The following is a 15,370-nucleotide window of genomic DNA, read 5'->3' on the forward strand; positions in this document are numbered from 1 at the left end:
GTCTGTAACCCTTATCCAGTTCAGGGTTGTTGTGGGTCCGGAGCCTACTCTGAATCACTGGGCGCAAGGTGGGAACACACCCTGAAGAGGGCGTTAGTCCTTCACAGGGCGACACACACTCACACATTCACTCCTATAGACACTTCTGAGTCACCAATCCACCTATCAATGTGTGTTCTGTGGGAGAAAACCAGAGCACCCGGAGGAAACCCACGCAGACACAGGGAGAACACACCACACTCATCACAGTCACCCGGAGGAAACCCACGCAAACACAGGGAGAACACACCACACACCTCACAGACAGTCACCCAGAGGAAACCCACGCAGACACAGAGAGAACACACCACACTCCTCACAGACAGTCGCCCGGAGGAAACCCACACTGACACAGGGAGAACACACCACACTCCTCACAGACAGTCGCCCGGAGGAAACCCACACTGACACAGGGAGAACACACCACACTCCTCACAGACAGTCGCCCGGAGGAAACCCACACTGACACAGGGAGAACACACCACACTCCTCACAGACAGCCACCCGGGGGAAACCCACACAGACACAGGGAGAACACACCACACTCCTCACAGACAGTCACCCGGAGGAAACCCACACAGACACAGGGAGAACACACCACACTCCTCACAGACAGTCACCCGGGGGAAACCCACACAGACACAGGGAGAACACACCACACTCCTCACAGACAGTCACCTGGAGGAAACCCACGCAGACACAGGGAGAACACACCACACTCCACACAGACAGTCACCTGGAGGAAACCCACGCAGACACAGGGAGAACACACCACACTCCTCACAGACAGTCACCTGTGACTGCGACACTACCTGCTGCACTACCGTTAAATTATTAAAGGGATTTATCCACTTTACATTTTTTCCATTTCAATGACATCCACATGTAATGAGGTAAAAACACCTGCTTTGTAGTCCCCTAGTCCACATATGAGCCGTCATGTTTATAATAGGTTTAGTTCAGAATCTGTGACACATCCAGATCACCAGGTGTCAGTATAAAAGCTGTTTCATAACATAAAGAAGAACCATTGGAGAACAAGGCCTACAAACAGGTTACAAACAGGTACATACATAATATTACAACATTTTATACCGTGCTTAATGAAACTGTAATTATTTCTTTACCTAAACCTTCACTGTCTCCACAAATCTTCATCTTCAAAACAATAACTTTACAGGTTTCATTTTATGTGGTTTTCCACTATTTCCATTGGTTAAATTATATTTGTGACACAACGTAAAACCAGGATTACAAGGTTTTGTTCTAACACTGACAGTCGAAAATAAAATAATCATTAAAAATAAAACCTGAAACTTGTTTTCGACACTGCCACACAGCACTGAGATGTGAAGTTGATCCAACAAAAATAACTTATGAATAAATTAGTATTACCTGGAATGTTCCACCATAAATCTGCCGTAGACTCATAGACAATCATTGTTTTGCTGAACAAAATTAACATAAAAAGTCCTAATAAACACGCATTTACTTCATTTACAGCAGCAATTACAATGCTAATATATTCTAGCATGGAAATGAGGTTGTCCATTATATGTTAGCATTAAGCTAAGCTTTAGGAGCAATACCACAATTGATTACACCAGTCTACACACTAATATTAAATATAAAAAGCTTTTTTTAGAGATTCAGGTAACATTGTTTCTTATCTGCCTCAGATACAAATGGAAATTTTCAGTAAATATTTCAGTTTAAAGCCTAACATCCATTAGCCGATTAGCAGCTAACAATGCTACGTGTTAAAATCACACCAGCTTCAAAACAAAGGTTCTGCTTCTGACAGTAAACATTCATGTACTCTTGAGATTCAGCACTTGTAGCATTCTGAAACAAAGCTGTATTGATTACTTTATGCTCTTTCTGACTGAGCTCATTGTGAGACTATACTGAGACTTACTGAGATGTGATTGTTTTTGGGTCTTTTTCAGGAGAAATATATGTGCAGCAGGACACCTCCGCAAAAGTCAATTTATCTGATCTTGCAGTTGTCCAGAAAAAAGTAATCTTTGATTGATTTTTCTTTCCTGTGGTGTGAGAAGTGATATTTCACCCTTTTTGAGAGAGAAAACATTCTCTGTCTGCTCTTCTGTGTGATGAGCTGGGATTCATTGTGGTTCTTTTTTTTCTTTTTTAAAATTACTTTATTAATTAATAAAGAAAAAAATCTTAATTACATATTCATGTACAGATTTTTAAAAATCAATCTTACATAAAGTATATACAGATACACCTAGGCACTTAACTGCATACAAAAATGAACATAATCTCATAAATTTAGAGTGTCCCAGAGAATAGAGTCTTTAAAAAGTGTATTAAGAGTCTTTTGTCTTTTTAATTCAGTCCTAATGCTCTTCATAAATACATCACTAGAGACAAAAAACTGTTCTGTAGTCATTTTACATCGTGCTATCCACAACTTAGATTTTACCAGACATATAATATACCACATAAAACTACATTTAACTTCATCAATATTATAATCAAAAATGCCATTATATTGGGCAGCACAGTGACGCGGCAGGTAGTGTCGCAGTCACACAGCTCCAGGGGCCTGGAGGTTGTGGGTTCGATTCCTGCTCCGGGTGACTGTCTGTGAGGAGTGTGGTGTGTTCTCTCTGTGTCCACGTGGGTTTCCTCCGGGTGACTGTGAGGAGTGTGGTGTGTTCTCCCTGTGTCTGCGTGGGTTTCCTCCGGGTGACTGTCTGTGAGGAGTGTGGTGTGTTCTCGCTGTGTCTGCTTGGGTTTCCTCCGGGTGACTGTCTGTGAGGAGTGTGGTGTGTTCTCCCTGTGTCTGCGTGGGTTTCCTCCGGGTGACTGTCTGTGAGGAGTGTGGTGTGTTCTCCCTGTGTCTGCGTGGGTTTCCTCTGGGTAAATGTCTGTGAGGAGTGTGGTGTGTTCTCCCTGTGTCTGCGTGGGTTTCCTCCGGGTGACTGTCTGTGAGGAGTGTGGTGTGTTCTCCCTGTGTCTGCGTGGGTTTCCTCCGGGTGACTGTCTGTGGGGAGTGTGGTGTGTTCTCCCTGTGTCTGCGTGGGTTTCCTCCGGGTAACTGTCTGTGAGGAGTGTGGTGTGTTCTCCCTGTGTCTGCGTGGGTTTCCTCCGGGTGACTGTCTGTGAGGAGTGTGGTGTGTTCTCCCTGTGTCCGCGTGGATTTCCTCCGGGTGACTGTCTGTGAGGAGTGTGGTGTGTTCTCCCTGTGTCTGCGTGGGTTTCCTCCGGGTAACTGTCTGTGAGGAGTGTGGTGTGTTCTCCCTGTGTCTGCGTGGGTTTCCTCCGGGTGAATGGCTGTGAGGAGTGTGGTAGGTGGATTGGCCCTAGGTGTGAGTGTGTGTGTGTGTGTGTGTCTGTGAAGGACTGGCACCCCCTCCAGGGTGTATTCCCGCCTTGCACCCAATGATTCCAGGAAGGCTCTGGACCCACCGCGACCCTGAACTGGATAAGGGTTACAGATAATGAATGAATGAATGCCATAATATATACATTTAATATTCACATCAAAATTTAAACCATTATCCTTTACTTTTTCCCCCACACTTATTTATACCTGTAACACTATTAAAAATGCCCCAGAGATTCTTCCTCTTGTAACAAATGCATTGGACATTTTGTGGTTTTAATAAAACGACTCCATTTAACTAAACATCTAACAGGTTCCTTACTGCAGTTGACCAGGTTGTATCTCTAATAGTCTCAGATATATTTCTGCTAATGCATATTTTTAGACATATTTTATCTTCCTCTTTATTAAGTTCTAAATTCAAAATTCTGTCCATAATATGTTTTCACTCCCTGTTTTATATACGCTTTTATTTGAAGAATGTATGCAGTCAATGTTCAAGTCATTGTGTTTATATAAAAATCTGAAAACATTAACTTATAATATGGAATAGATGGTTCTTTACTAAATGCTGGAATATTCATTCGGCACATGTTTTCTCTAAGACTGCGAGGCATATTCACTCACAAAATCTGACATCTGAATCCTCTCAGCACACATTAGCATACTCATTAGCATACTGCGTCCTGAGATATCAGTATTTCAAAGATCAATATTGTGTGTCCATTGCGTAGCTGGCATTCCAGTCTTTATAAGTGATTATGAAAAATGTAATGTATTTTTTGGTTGAGTAGGGCGGCACGGTGGCGCAGCAGGTAGACCTGGAGGTTGTTGGTTCGATTCCCACTCCGGGTGACTGTCTGTGAGGAGTGTGGTGTGTTCTCCCTGTGTCTGTGTGGGTTTCCTCTGGGTACTCCGGTTTTCTCCCACAGTCCAAAAACACGTTGGTAGGTGGATTGGTGACTCAAATGTGTCTGTAGGTGTGAATGTGTGTGTGTTGCCCTGTGAAGGACTGGTGCACCCCTCCAGGGTGTATTCCCGCCTTGCGCCCAATGATTCCAGGTAGACTCTGGACCCACCAAAACCCTGAACTGGACAAGGGTTACAGATAATGAATGTTGAGTATTTATAACTCTCTCTCTCACATACACACAAACACACAAAATCATCTTATAACTAACCAGACAGCAGAGACATATGGGCCATCTGTCTCACTTTTGGCACTTGCAGCTCTGTTACAGCACCGGCGAGTGTTGTGTGGGCCGAACGTAGGCCAAACATCGACACTGGGCCGATTTAAGGTAGAGCTGCCGCTGAAATCAGGCAGCCGGACTCACCCTGAGTGAAGGCGTCATTTAAGGCCAAATGTGAGCCATAAGAGAACGGCAGATATGTCACATTTGGGCCACGTTGGGAATATGCTACCACAAGCTGGACACACTGTCAGACAGCAACGAGTGAATATTACACCACTCAGTTCAGGCCTTGACCATGGATCCACAGCAGATGACACGTAGGTAGAAACTTAACACAGAGAACAATGTCGGTTAAAGTTATTAGCCTAGCTGCATTACATTTCACCTCATCACCTGGTTGTATTACAACCAGCGTAGACTAGCTACAGCACAATGTAGTGTTATTGGAGCTGGTATTTTCACGGTAGGTGACCAGCAATAACCAGCATAGACAACCTAGACCACTGTGTATGTCAGTGTGACAGGATTTATCATCATTCTCGCTCTCTCTGGGTGTGTAGGATGGCCCTCGCTCCTCCCCATCACTCAGCATGATGTTAGCCAGTGCAAGCTAATATCTGTTAGCTAATATGCTAATGGTGCTTAGCGCTGTCCTGCAAGTACGTTGAGCTCCAATGATGTTCTTTCCCTAGCCTTCAGTCTCTAAGCCTGCTAACACCATGGGAGACCTAGCTACTGTAATGTGTTTAACTGACACATACTAAAACTTGGGGATGTATTTCTCCTCTACCCCAATCCTATCCTGCCCTCAGCCACCGGATGATCTCCGTCTGCTTACACACCCTTTAAGGCAATGCTTCCACTCCCCTCCAGTGAATGTGCAGTTGTGTAAATGCTGTTCGCTAAGTGATGTTGCGATGTGTGAAGGTATACACTAAACAGAACACACAAACTCGATACTAACCCATTCACACTCAGTCTGACTCAGTGGAACACACTGAATTGATATGAGGGAAACACTCCAGTGGAGAGTAATGTGGCTGAGATGATGCACCCTCTGGAGAGAGTGACACACACACACACCCACGCACACATTCAAATACACACACAAAGGGATGCGGAAATCAGGCTCTCCAGTCTGTCATGTCCCTCGGCCAAGTCGATGACCCTAGTCATATGACCATCCCGCCCACCATCCTCCCACTCTGACTAACACATGAAAATGGCTGCCACGAGGAAGACAACTGCTGCCATCAGAGCAGGTTAAGATCCTCATGGCAACGATGGGCGTTTATCCAAATGTTTGTGGAGGCATTTTTGTATTTTTGAAATGTAGAGAGTTAACAAGACGACTTTATAAAGATACAGTGTACAGTGAGAGGACTGTATCAGATTCATTTATATTTTATCTTCTATTTTTTTTTTGTAAAACAATGGATATATAGGTCCAATACCAATGCCTGTTATCAGATACACAGCAGATATATAGGTCCAATACCAATGCCTGTTATCAGATACACAGCAGATATATAGGTCCAATACCAATGCCTGTTATCAGATACACAGCAGATATATAGGTCCAATACCAATGCCTGTTATCAGATACACAGCAGATATATAGGTCCAATACCAATGCCTGTTATCAGATACACAGCAGATATATAGGTCCAATACCAATACCTGTTATCAGATACACAGCAGATATATAGGTCCAATACCAATGCCTGTTATCAGATACACAGCAGATATATAGGTCCAATACCAATGCCTGTTATCAGATACACAGCAGATATATAGGTCCAATACCAATGCCTGTTATCAGATACACAGCAGATATATAGGTCCAATACCAATGCCTGTTATCAGATACACAGCAGATATATAGATCCAATACCAATGCCTGTTATCAGATACACAGCAGATATATAGGTCCAATACCAATGCCTGTTATCAGATACACAGCAGATATATAGGTCCAATACCAATGCCTGTTATCGGATACACAGCAGATATATAGGTCCAATACCAATACCTGTTATCGGATACACAGCAGATATATAGGTCCAATACCAATACCTGTTATCTGATAAACAGCAAATATATAGGTCCAATAAAAATATTTGGTATTAGGAGCATAGCAGATGTGTAGAACCAATATCATTACCTGGCGTAACAGATATGTCAGAAATATAGGTCCAATCCCAATACCTGACATAAAAGATACATCAGATATATAGATGCAATAACAATATTTGTTATCAGGGATTTAGTAGATGTACAGGTAAAATACCATTACCAGGTGTAAGGCCTACAGCAGATACCAAACCTGGTATAAGAGATACAGCAGACACACAGGCCCAGTGACAATACCTTGTATTTGATCAAATTTATTCACTGTCACCACACAGTGATTTATCTGGAATCAACTGGAAACCAGATCATTACATTTGCTTGTGTTTGATTTAGCCAGCTGCCACTGGTGTTGGCTGGATCCTTTCAGAGTGTGCATTGAACCCCATGCAACTCAAGGCTTGGTAGAACCATTGCCAGTTACATATAATCAAATGTTTCCTATGTTTCAATTAACACCTTGGAATATCATAGTTAAAGAAATTATTGTAAAATCTATCACTAATAGACTGAGAAAAATCTGTGCACAAAAGTGCCTTCACCCAGTGAAATTCACCAGTGCTAAAATTAACACCTGCAGTGTTAAACTGGTCCGGATTACACGCTATAGTTACACAGCTCTCAGTAAACCCTGTGGGTGTAAATTTAACACTGCTGATCCTGCCATGCAACAGCTCCCACACACACACAAAACAACGGCCATTATTTCCCAGCTATACTTCAGAGACAATGAGATACAAGACAAGCCAACTGTTTCAGTCCTTCTCTCTTCTGTGAACAAAAAAACAGGAAATGGGTCTGAAAGGACATGGAGCTGTCAAAAAGCCATTCGTGAGAAAATAAAATAGACATAAAACAAGAAAATATGCAATTCAGACAAAAACTACAGACTGGCCACACCAGTGCCCAGACCTCCACATCCCTAAACATGTCTGGACTTGTTCGTCCTGAGAGAAGCAGATGACTGTTAGGTCATCCAATGTCAGGAGTCCTAGAGAGCATGATTGGCCTTACTGTATTGGTAGGACTATGCCCATTCTCCCCCATCTCTGTGCTCATGATGCTAGTTACCATAGGCATCTGTCAGCTGATGTGACAGGTCTGGGTAGTTTGCATTCTCTTCCAGTTCATAATGTGTTTATTTAATGTTACATTACAGTTAGACCTAAAAGTTGGGGCTTGGTCTCATATATCTTGGAAGAAGTACATGTACTCTCTATGTATGTATGTATGTATGTATCTATTTATCTGTCTATCTATCTCTCTGTCTATCTATCTGTCTCTCTCTCTCTCTCGTATATATGGTCTCTGACTTTCAAACAGTATGGTAGCAGTGGAATACCCATTACTGAATGACCACTATACCTACTATGTCTGTAGTGACTGTCTACATATGTGGTCTTAAGCTGTGTGTACAATGGTTCTACGTCATTAAGCCACACTGAGAGGATCTGAGTACAGAACACACACACACACACACACACACACCAGGAATAATAGGCTAGAGCTGCAGGCCAACAGTCATATTCCATCTGTGTATCTCTCTCTCTCTTTCACACAGTGTCACATGTGTCTACCTGCAGGGGACACGGTCAGCATCAATAAAGAGTTAAGCCATTATCTCAGCGGGCATAAGAAAATATTCAATATGGATTATGCTCCAATATTGTAATTCATATAAATCATATAGTGCACTTCTTTAGATTCCAGAAACAAGGCTACAAAGTTTTTACACACCTTCTGATCCCAGGATGTCTTCTGAAATAACAGGGGTGTTGTCCTCCTTTGCTGTAGAAACTAATTTGAATCCTCTGGAAAGGCTTAACCTTAACATTCCTGTGAGGATTTAATTGTGTTCAGCCACAAGAGCATTAGGTCAGAATCTAGTGTAGGAGAATATTAGTAGAACAAAAACACCACTCCCAATCAACCTCCAGTTCCACCTGGACATAGCCCAGTGCTGAAGGGCTTTATATCCCTTTAGCCAGTGCTTTGAACTGAGCATAGTGACTTTAGGCTCATGTGCAGCTGCTTCAGTGTCTCCCGTTTCATTTAATGCTTTACTGTACAGATTATTCAACTGTGTGTGTGTGTGTGTGTGTACAACTGGACATTTGTGTAAATAGTAGGTGCACCTTAAAGTAGCTGAACTCCGTAAGTTAAAATCGTGTCTACAAATATTTAGACATAGTGTATTTGAGATGAACAAGTTCACACCATTTAAAGCACACCGTTAGCATGTTGCTAACGGGTGATAAGCTCCCGTCAGTTCTTAGCTCCATTAGCCTCTTAGCTCCACTGCAAAACTCAAGACGCAAAGAGGAGAGAAGTGTGTAACGTGACATTGCTGTCATACTATAGCTGTAACACTCAGATTATGAGACCACACATGTCTCGAATGACAAATTCCAGAAGAAGAAGAAGGTGTGGAGACTCAGCAGCAGAACTGCGCTCCTTGTGCCAGCCTTGTTTTAACCTTACGCCCTGCGCCTGGAGACAGCAAAGCGCAGGTAGCCAGCCCATCAAATATTAACAACAACTAAGACCCAAAAACCAGAGACAGGCCACTGCAGGGACCTTCAGTCTCATCCATAACCGAGGAGAGGCTGCAGATTTCTCACCACGGGGCTCTCTACAAACGTGTGATCTTGGGACAGGCTCAGTTTTGGTGTTGGTTCTGGCGTCTGAAGAAATAAAGACAGGGTTAATTGGTTCCTACCACAGGGAACAGTGGCACAGTGAAGTGTTAATTATGCATGTTGTCTCGTGTTCGGAGAGAGAGGCCTGTATCTGCTGTGGAAAAGGCAGCGAGGCAGTCTGTCTGAAGACTGAGTGTCTGCTAAAATGAATTTCTGCTAAAATTAGCTGATTGACACTTGTGATTCATTAATATTCCAAGGTTTTTTAATTCATGACTCAAGCTTGGAAATGTGGATGTGCTGCTCTTCATGTCAAAGAAGCCTGGAACTTAACGTTAGATAAATAACTGCAGTATGGCTCAGAGATTCAGAGCTAATCATAATTAGTTATGTTTTAAAAGTGTAATTCTGGTGAATGGGACGAATGGGACACTATTATTGTTGTAGCTCTTATCAGTTTATCTGCCAGTGGTACATAATCTCACTTTCCACTGAGGATTAACTCTACCCCTGCACTTAAACGTGTGGACAATATTAGTGGCAGTAATATAAGTCACATACTCTCTGAAAATCTGAACCTCCCAACAGAATCACAACAGTCATTTACTGTGTTCCTTAAATGCAGGAAAGTGCTGTATGAGATGGTGCTTTCTGGGAGAAACATGCCAAGCTTCATGTCAGATTAGAGTAATTAGCTGTATTCGTAAAGCTTCTTGGAAAAGAGACTTTATGCAGTCTTCCGAAGACTGTCTCTGAGGATAGGGCAGACATTCCCAGCATTCCCTGCAATTTTGTGCATTTTTGCCAATTTGTTTTATTTTTTTCATCCTAAAAAGCTGCATGAGTTTAATGTGACCACGCTCAAGGCCAAGGTGCAGTTAGAGGGGTATAAAGGCAGTCAGCACTGTGCAGCCATGGAACTGTGTTCTTCGGAGTGGAGCTCCATCCAGTACCTTTGGGATGTGTTGGAGAGGAGTTGGTGATCCTGAACTAAGCGTCCAACATCGGTAACTGACCTCACTAATGTTCCAATGGCTGAATGCAATCATATCCTTACAGTGATCCTCGCAACTGTGGACAATTTCACACATTCACCCAGTCACTCACAGCTGTGGACAATTTCACACATTCACCCAGTCACTCGCAGCTGTGGACAATTTCACACATTCACCCAGTCACTCGCAGCTGTGGACGATTTCACACATTCACCCAGTCACTCGCAGCTGTGGACAATTTCACACATTCACCCAGTCACTCACAACTGTGGACAATTTCACACATTCACCCAGTCACTCACAACTGTGGACAATTTCACACATTCACCCAGTCACTCGCAGCTGTGAACGATTTTACACCTTCACCAAGTCACTCGCAGCTGTGGACAATTTCACACATTCACCAAGTCACTCGCAGCTGTGGACAATTTCACACATTCACCCAGTCACTCACAGCTGTGGACAATTTCACACATTCACCAAGTCACTCGCACCTGTGGACAATTTCACACATTCACCAAGTCACTCGCAGCTGTGGACAATTTCACACATTCACCCAGTCACTCACAGCTGTGGACAATTTCACACATTCACCAAGTCACTCGCACCTGTGGACAATTTCACACATTCACCCAGTCACTCGCACCTGTGGACAATTTCACACATTCACCCAGTCACTCGCAGCTGTGGACAATTTCACAAATTCACCCAGTCACTCGCAACTGTGGACAATTTCACACATTCACCCAGTCACTCGCAGCTGTGGACAATTTCACACATTCACCCAGTCACTCGCAGCTGTGGACAATTTCACACATTCACCCAGTCACTCAGAGCTGTGGACAATTTCACACATTCACCCAGTCACTCAGAGCTGTGGACAATTTCACACATTCACCCAGTCACTCGGAGCTGTGGACAATTTCAGACATTCACCCAGTCACTCAGCGCTGTGGACAATTTCACACATTCACCCAGTCACTCACAGCTATGGACAATTTCACACATTCACCCAGTCACTCGCACCTGTGGACAATTTCACACATTCACCAAGTCACTCGCAGCTGTGGACAATTTCACACATTCACCAAGTCACTCGCAGCTGTGGACAATTTCACACATTCACCCAGTCACTCACAGCTGTGGACAATTTCACACATTCACCAAGTCACTCGCACCTGTGGACAATTTCACACATTCACCAAGTCACTCGCAGCTGTGGACAATTTCACACATTCACCCAGTCACTCACAGCTGTGGACAATTTCACACATTCACCAAGTCACTCGCACCTGTGGACAATTTCACACATTCACCCAGTCACTCGCACCTGTGGACAATTTCACACATTCACCCAGTCACTCGCAGCTGTGGACAATTTCACAAATTCACCCAGTCACTCGCAACTGTGGACAATTTCACACATTCACCCAGTCACTCGCAGCTGTGGACAATTTCACACATTCACCCAGTCACTCGCAGCTGTGGACAATTTCACACATTCACCCAGTCACTCAGAGCTGTGGACAATTTCACACATTCACCCAGTCACTCAGAGCTGTGGACAATTTCACACATTCACCCAGTCACTCGGAGCTGTGGACAATTTCAGACATTCACCCAGTCACTCAGCGCTGTGGACAATTTCACACATTCACCCAGTCACTCACAGCTATGGACAATTTCACACATTCACCCAGTCACTCGCACCAGTGGAAAATTTCACACATTCACTCATTCGCTCACACACTTGTGGACAATTTCACACACTCACCCCTGACACAGGGCGTGACAAACTCTCCCAGTCACACACACACTCACATTTGTGGGCAATGTCATATGGCCAGTCCACCTACCAACAACTGTGTTTGGACCGTGGGAGGAAACTGGAGCACCCAGAGGAAACCCACACAGACACAGGGAGAACACACCACACTCCTCACAGACAATAGAAACAACACAGCCCCAGAACCGCGGAGCTGTGAGGGAGTGATACCCACCACTGTGCCGCCTTAATAAACGATCACTTTCATAAATATGTAATATTATTCATAAATATACTTATTATTAAACATTAATAATGAAACACTGTCACTGAGCGTCCCCTGATGTAATAACGGTGATGCAGCAGAGTGGATCAGAAGGAAGACACTGCCGAAGCCGACAGATTAATTCACGAGTTAGACAAAGCCTCCCTGACCTCTGGGTCATAGCTGGGAATGTGGCATTAATCTTATGTGCTTCGATAAAATCATCACCACTCCTGCGGCGGAAAAATAACGCGAGCTGAGCGTCCGTCTCTGTCCACACCCCACGGTGAGTGTCCCTGTCCTCTGCCTCGGACAACTCTGCTGGAGAGATCCATGGATATTAAAAGAATGGCAATCCTCTTACGTGAGGCTCGGACCTTGTGGGGGAACACCAGCACTGCCTTGGCTGTCCCTGTCTGCCTGCTGCTGGATCTCAAAAAGCTACTGGACGCTCACCTGGACAAAACCACTGCAGTCAAATACAGAAGACTGACATTCCTTTTTCAACCTTTCTGCTTCACTCAGGGGTTGAGGTGAAGACAAAGTCACAGACAATGCCTTGGTGTGAAGTGCTCGGTTCTAGAAAAATGCAGAGAGTTAGGACTGATAGAAACCAGACGTCCACCTCTAAATGTTCCTCACAGAAACCTACTGCACTGGTTAAGATTTCACGTCTTATGGCATTGTTGAGACATTAAGACATTGTTGAGCGTTTAGATAAAGCTTTCCCTCAGGAAACATCCATTCTTGGCAGGGTGGCACACATAAGCTGCTGTAAAGCCTTTACTGTTTTACCATTATCAACAAATACAAACTGTGAAGGCTCCTCAGAGGTTTGGGATTGTAAACAGAATGGCTGTATTTGTGCTGTACACATTATAACACCGAGTCCCTATCAACACCACTGTAAAGAAAGATTGTTCTGTCTCAGTCGCTGAATTATGCAGAACATCTTGTGGAATGCCTTTCCAAGAGCCGCACAAGGCGATGTCCTCTTCTTCTCAGGCCTCGTCAAAATACAGGAAGTTGTACCACTCTCAAAAACAGGGGACTGTACTGCTCCATGTTACATGCTCAATCCCTCACTGAGTCATTCACACATGCTCTGTCCCTCACTCAGTCATTCACACATGCGCAGTCCCTCATTCAGTCATTCACACATGCTCAATCCCTCACTGAGTCATTCACACATGCTCAATCCCTCACTGAGTCATTCACACATGCTCAGTCCCTCACTCAGTCATTCACACACGCTCAGTCCCTCACTGAGTCATTCACACATGCTCAGTCCCTCACTCAGTCATTCACACATGCTCAATTCCTCACTCAGTCATTCACATACGCTCAGTCCCTCACTCAGTCATTCACACATGCTCAATCCCTCACTCGGTCATTCACACACGCTCAGTCCCTCACTCAGTCATTCACACAGGCTCAATCCCTCACTCAGTCATTCACACACGCTCAGTCCCTCACTGAGTCATTCACACATGCTCTGTCCCTCACTCAGTCATTCATACATGCGCAATCCCTCATTCAGTCATTCACACATGCTCAATCCCTCACTGAGTCATTCACACATGCTCAGTCCCTCACTCAGTCATTCACACACGCTCAATCCCTCACTCAGTCATTCACACATGCTCAGTTCCTCACTCAGTCATTCACACATGCTCAATCCCTCACTGAGTCATTCACACATGCTCAATTCCTCACTCAGTCATTCACACACGCTCAGTCCCTCACTCAGTCATTCACACATGCTCAATCCCTCACTCAGTCATTCACATGCTCAGTCCCTCACTCAGTCATTCACACATGCTCTGTCCCTCACTCAGTCATTCACACATGCGCACTCCCTCATTCAGTCATTCACACATGCTCAATCCCTCACTCAGTCATTCACACATGCTCAGTCCCTCACTCATTCATTCACACATGCTCAATCCCTCACTCAGTCATTCACACATTCTCAATTCCTCACTCAGTCATTCACACATGCTCAGTCCCTCACTCAGTCATTCACACAGGCTCAATCCCTCACTGAGTCATTCACACATGCTCAGTCCCTCACTGTCATTTACACATGCTCAATCCCTCACTCAGTCATTCACACATGCTCAGTCATTCATACATGCTCGGTCCCTCACTAAGTCATTCACACATGCTCGGTCCCTCACTCAGTCATTCACACATGTTCAGTCCCTCACTCAGTCACTCGCATACATACTCACATACATACTGTTTCACTCACATATTTAAACACATACATGCTCACATACTCATTCATTCATAATCACTCACATGCATAGTTTCACTCTTTCTCATATTAATTTACATACATACTCACTCACACACTCATATAACATCACTCACATAAATACATACTCTCTTCTCACACCTCACCCATTCACTCATACTCACACCCACACATACATACACCCACTCAGATATTCACTCAATCACACACACTCACTCACATATTCAGAATCAAGCTGGTAAATGGTAAAGTTATGTTCCCTCAGTCGAGACAGGTCCTAGAGGGTCCCACCACACTGAGGAGAAGGAGGTGTCGCATTTGTTTCTGCGAGTGTGGGGCACTGCCACATTCCAAGGCAAGGCAAGATAGGCCCAGGCTTTTCCAAATGGATGACAAACCTATGATCCACCACTACTCCACTGCATACGAGAGGGGATCCCCCTCCTCCTCCCCTTCCTCTGACCTTGCCGGAATAATACAGGCTTCTACCATCCATCTGCATCTTTAAGCGATGCTGAGAAGATGCATTAATAAATAAGGACTCTGGGTTTGGATTGCAGCAGCCTTTTGCTGGGTCCACAAGCCCAATTCACCCATGGCCATGCCATTCTTAGTCCTGCATAGAGCTGTAGCAGCTATGTGTATGTGCCTATACCACTGAGGGTCAGCTATCTGGCCCCGGGGCTGTGCACCATGCCATTTGAATTTACAGAATGCTACCCAGTG

General features: G+C 44.3%; 1 protein-coding gene across 7 annotated transcripts in view; it reads right to left on the bottom strand.

Annotated features, from left to right (window-relative positions):
• amph (amphiphysin) overlaps window positions 1–15,370 on the bottom strand; it is a 63,088-nt gene that overhangs the window by 47,219 nt on the left and 499 nt on the right. The window lies entirely within an intron of this gene.

Source organism: Hoplias malabaricus, chromosome 9 (assembly GCF_029633855.1).
Source record: "Hoplias malabaricus isolate fHopMal1 chromosome 9, fHopMal1.hap1, whole genome shotgun sequence".
NCBI lineage: Eukaryota > Metazoa > Chordata > Actinopteri > Characiformes > Erythrinidae > Hoplias > Hoplias malabaricus.